The sequence below is a fragment of the Gekko japonicus genome, unplaced genomic scaffold (assembly GCF_001447785.1).
Source record: "Gekko japonicus isolate JY-2015 unplaced genomic scaffold, Gekko_japonicus_V1.1 scaffold550, whole genome shotgun sequence".
NCBI lineage: Eukaryota > Metazoa > Chordata > Lepidosauria > Squamata > Gekkonidae > Gekko > Gekko japonicus.
In genome coordinates this window covers 129,148-135,065 of record NW_015167070.1, presented here as the reverse complement: position 1 = coordinate 135,065, position 5,918 = coordinate 129,148, and positions in this window count along the sequence as shown.

The window sequence follows — 5,918 nt, the reverse complement described above, 5'->3', positions numbered from 1 at the left end:
ACTAGTCAAAGTTCATCACCTTTAAATTCCATTTCCATCAGTGAATCATACCAAAAGTGTCTGTGCCTTTCTGTACTACTTCTAATGGGAACCTATTTAACTTTTCACAAAAGTATGCCATTTCTAGAAGATGGATGCTGCTAAATTGCACAAGATATACAATACCGTACATCCAAAAGCCACTTGACCTACTTTTATGCTTACAGCAACATAGATTTTTAGAGCCCCTCCAAATTGTTACTCTTATCAGCTATCTGAACTCTGAGGTAAAATATATAAGACTGGATTGAATTTTTTTTTTTTTAAAAACTGGCTCATGGCAACCAAATGGAATTTATATGTGTTATAGTAGACAGGCAGTACCTGTAGAATCCTTAATGTGCCATTTTTTTTAGTCTAATCAATATGTATTCCTTTTTCTTTTTTTTTCCTGTCACGGTGCAGACTGAAAGCATTAGTGGTCTGAGGGTTAACAGCTATCTTTTCAGTCTCCTAGCAAGAATGAGATGTGGGTAACCAATTTGTTTTAATTATGGACTTTTATGCTAGGTAGCATAGAACAAGATAATACAGGAGGGAATTATGGAATCAAAGGATCAGTAAATGAGGCAATGAAGTGGGCACAAGAATGATACAATATAGAAATAAGTTTATCAACAGAAGATTTTTTTTTGCCCATGGTGATTGACTGATAGCAAAATCCAACTCTTTCATGGGCAGAAGGAATAACTGCAGCAAGATGACTTGGAAAAGAAATCACTGATGTTTGATAATATGTGGAAGAGCAGAAGAAAAGTGGTCACTCGTATCCACTAAGTATATTGCACTACAAAGTATAATGACTACCTTGCTTCCACAGATTTCTGACCAGAAAATACATAAACTGTATTGTGATCAAGTTGCCCTTACTAATACAAAAGATATGGCTTATTCAAGTGGTTGTATGCACAAATGTAATAGTTCATAAACTGGTAAAGAAGCATGCACCACATACTATGAAGTTACCACTTGCAATATCCATCCATTCAAGAGGAGCTCCATGTTTGCTAAACTATCAGCCTATGGTAAAATTTTCACTACATGTCTCAGAGAATCATCGACTGATTCGGAACAATGTTTGCCTTTCCATTTCCAAAGAAATACTGTCCAAGGCCTATGGTTGCCTAGTTAAAGCCAATGTTAATATACAGGTAGTTACAGGACCAAAATTATGGCTATGTAACCCATACTGGTAATTTGTGCAACATCTCAGAAAAAAAGAAAATTGTATGGCAGTTTGCTTTAAACACAGAAACACAGTAGGTCTCATTTTTAATAGAAGATTAACGGTGTCATAGAGGGGACATCCCCGATACCCTGTGAAAAATTGGAGATCTATACATGAAGCGCTCTTAGTACTGTGTAAATTGAACAATTTTTGAAGCCATTAATTCTGAGAACGTGCCATACACAGAACAAATTACACTGCACTTCTCACAAGGTAGCAAGGAGAAGTTTTGATTTAAAAAAAAATTCTCATGGCTCCAAAGGCTACTGAAGCCTAAAAGTAAGAGAAAAGGAGAGAGGTCGAATGAGGATGCACTCAATTAGTACAGTTGCTGAGAAATATTTTCACAGTAGTCTGGGTTGTGATATTATGGTATTTTAGACATTATGGATATGGTTATTGGCCTCACAGCTTTCCCCCTCTATCCATTTTGTTTCCCCTGTCATTGTGCTATATATATAAGTATCAATCTTGGTGCTGCAAAGGAGCCACCATATGTTTTCCAAATAAAAAGCTTCCCTTAAGTGCATATTTAGCCTGCTTTCAGATAAGTAATGAGATAAGTAATAAGGAGCTGTGATACTTGACAGTAAGAGGTCATGTATGATAGCAGTTACTGAAGTAACCTTCTTGAAAACAAGACAGTTTACAATGCAGAAGTATTTCAAGTTGTCTGTCTTACATGTTACAGCACAAAGGTCACAGAGAGAAATTAAATAGCATTATTACATCTAAAAATTAAACTCAATATCCAACAGAAATATTTCCTAGAAGCAAAATAAATAAATAAATTCCAGTGGTCTGTTTTCTGCAAACACTGTCAAACTTTATAAATGGCACTAGGACTGTGCCATCTATCCTCAGAAGAGAATTAATGCTTTGAGACTTAAAAGTAATAAAAATTTAATAAAGTCAGAATCACTTCATAGGCAGATTATTCTATTGTTTATCAATTCAAAGGGATTTTCCTGAGCTAATTTTGCCCATAAAGCAAAATGTCAGGACAAATGTCATGTTGAATTATTATTTTATTAGTGAAAATAATCACCAAATGAAACATGCCACTTTCTTTTTAATATGCATGTGGTGTTAACATTTTCCCATAGGAGTGATGGGCTGTAGTAGAATATCAAACAGCCTTGAGATGACATGCCAAATGGTCTGGAAACCTTGTACTTCAGTACTGAATTTAACAGTATGAGATAGATGGAATTTCAGCTTCTTTTAGCTGGTATCACACAGATGGAGAAATTCTGTGAAATATATTGGGTTCTGAGTTTCAAGGAAAATTCTCTCTTTCCAAATTTAAAATGGGATGGAAAAAGAGATTTATCTTAAGTGTCTCTTGTCTTGTTTCTGCATTCCTTAAAGAGTAAAATCCTCTTCAGACATTAACATTACCTCCACATGAACTGGGAACCCACCAGCTGACTGATTTTCCAGGGTGCTTGTTGATGTGTATGGAAGCTTTATGTGCATGGAAAATCCACGCCATGCCCATGAAACAAGAACTACATGTATTTGGTACATTTGGGGACTGTGTGTTCCCAACACATGCAGTTGGCAAGTTCCTCCTTCACTTGGACATAAAGTCTGAAGAAGTTTTGCTGCTTACCTGGACTGGACAACAGTTTTGCCAGGCACCTGGAAGACCTAAATATGTGGACCATGGACCATGTTTGGCTGGGTAGACTACAATTGGAATAGATATATTATAAGCATCACAATAAGAATGATGGTCTGTATTTTTCCACTCTGCTCAGCAAAGTTGAAATCTTCCTCCAGCCTCGAGAGGCTTCTTCCAAATTAAGTGACTCTTCTTTCAGCAGAAAACCACTTGTGAGTGTTGGAGGACACAAGAGGCTGGCTGACAGTTGCTTATCTATGGCCCTTCCTAACTGCTTGGAAGGATACTCAGACCCAGAGGTGCAGTGCAAATACCCCTTTATTCCACAGTTTCCCTGATAAAATTCTCCTTTGGGAAACCAGCTCACATCCCAGGAAACACCCTTCAATTTTCACAACTCCCTTCCTCAAGCTCTCCCTTTCCTCACTCACCCAGGCTTCTTAGGTGGTAGCTCTCCAGGAGCAGCCCTGGACCTGGACCCACTCCCTAATTGCAGGTTCCATCATCTCTCCCATGCCATGGCTCCAGGATAATTTTCTACTTTCCCACTACATATGTAAAAGCTCTATATCTGTAGCCCAGGTGGGCACATCTGAACTATAAGACTTCAGGTCAGCTCCTGTGGGGGAATCCCTTGGTCTTATGCAGCTTTCTCAGCCCCACCTACCTCACAGGGTGTCAGTTGTGGGAAGGGGAAGGGAAGGGAAGGGGATTGTAAGCCACTCTGAGACTCCTTCAGGTAGTGAAGGGTGTGGTACAAATCCAATCTCTTCCTCTCCCCCCCCCCCGGGAAAGGCTTCCTCTACTCAAGGGGTGGCCAAACTGTGGCTTGGGAGGCACATGTGGCTCTTTCACACATATTGTGCGGCTCCCGGCAGATGGGAGAAGAAGGCATTTGTCTCTTTAAATCCCTTCTTCAAGCCAAGTCAAGCCAAGCCAGTCAGCATGGGTGTGTGTGTGGGGGGGGGGGGGGGGGGGCTTGGAGGACTCATTTAAAGTAGCTTTCTTTCCATACTTTCCAAACCATACTAGTAATGGGGTACTTTCCAAACCATACTAGTAATGCTAACTACAAGTCCTTCAGCAGTCCCCCTGTAGGATGATCTTCAGATCTTCTTCATGAGGCTGCATTATAGACCTTGCATATTCCAACAGTGACAAGCCCAGCACTGGAGGCCAGGAGCTATGCTGGGCTTGCTGGTAGCAGTGGGCAGAGCAGGAGTCATGATGAGCCCAGCCACAGTGCCGGGGTGGTGGTGGTGGTGGAATAAAGTGAAGATGGGGAAGAGATCCCCCTGTGAGTATTGCGAGTCCCCACTTGTATATGTCTAAACACCACTTTTATATTAGACATTTATTACAACATATCTCTCTCCAGATCAATGGATTACTATAGTCTTTCAGCTCAGGGAACTTCATGAACATATAAAAGCATAATTTCAGTTTTCAGATGCTATCCTAGAAGGATCCTAGAAATGCTCTTTCAACTAGAAATCTATATAATTCTTTGGACTGCCAGTCAGAGAATAATAAAAGCAGGAGGGAACAGACACCATGCTGATCTTCCTTTAAAGATTATGATTTCACACCAAAAGTATACTTTTCTTTGTTAAAAACTCTGTAATCTCACACCATTTTCCCTCTTCTGTGCGCAAGTTCTGAATTAGTCAGAATTCATGCTTGCACACTCAAGTAATTCTGAAAATGTCAAAATGTGCCAGTTTAGTAATCAGCTGATAGCACTAGAGTTACATAATCTTAATTATTATAAAATCTGTGTGTGTACTTTTCCAAATGGATCCATCTCTGTGCATGCTGTTACACTGAAATGTGTTTGTACATTTCTCATGTATCTAGGAGACCTCCAGATAGCAGCTTTCAGTGCTTTCACTCTGATACAATACCCAGTTCTAAATTACTCTCATAGTTATGATGGTATGCTGTGAGGAGCTTACCCCAAAAGCATGTCTACAACGCATTTGGAAGTGATTCAGAACAATACTCCTGCAGTCATTACATATGACTTCACTGAAGGACAAACACATTACATGTGCTCCATCCAATATACATGACTGCCTTTTCTTCAGAAAGGAACATGGATTGTCAGCCTAAGAATAGGTGTTCTGGACATCAGTTATGCATATTCCAATGATGAAAAAAAACACACCCCACATTACCCCTTTCTGAAGAAATGGTGATTACACATATTGGCCAAGTTCAGACTGGCAGTTTGCCCCGATATAGGAGCGTGTGAGGAAAATTTCACAAGTGGATTAAAGGGGCCGTTCACACAGGCACATCTGTCCGGCGTTCCCCATCCATACTCAACCCGTCTTGTAGTGCTTGCCTCCTGATGAAAGTGGTAGCAAACCATGGAGAGCCCATTTATCCCGCTTCATTCTGCTTCCCGGAAGTGTGAACACTAACCGCTAAAAGCCGGGAACAGCCCACGTTAATAATGTGCACCGGCTGTTTACGCTGACTTACCTCCTAGCCTTACTCTGGCACCAGGAAGGTGCAGGTGATTGCCTTGAAGAGGGAGTAGTGATGTGGCCGGATGTGCCTATGGTCCACGGTGGCTGGATCCTGCCCTATTTGCTGCTGTGCCTAGACGCCCATGCGCATAGACATCTGCTGCAAGGAAAATGCTGCTTACAGCCGCACCTCCTGGCCAACAGTGTGAGCTCCTTTTGGCCAGTCTCTCCTATTTCCTGCTTCAGAGGAGGGAGAGAGAAAGTCTTTCCTTGATTAGTTGAGGGCTCCTCCCCATCCCCCTCCTCTGGGGAGGGAGGGGGAGGGAAGGAGCCAGAGAGAGGTGGGAAATAACATATCATGGGACTTTTAAGAAGACCAGCAACATTTTATTCCAAGTATAAGCTTTTGCGTACAAGCATGGTTTTTCTTCTTCAGAGACAGTGAGGGAGTGAAAGAGCCAGAGACAGCATGCCAAAGAAAGAGAGAGAGAGAGAGAGAGAGAGAGAGAGAGAGAGAGAGAGAGGGATGTAGAGGGCAACAAGTGTATCA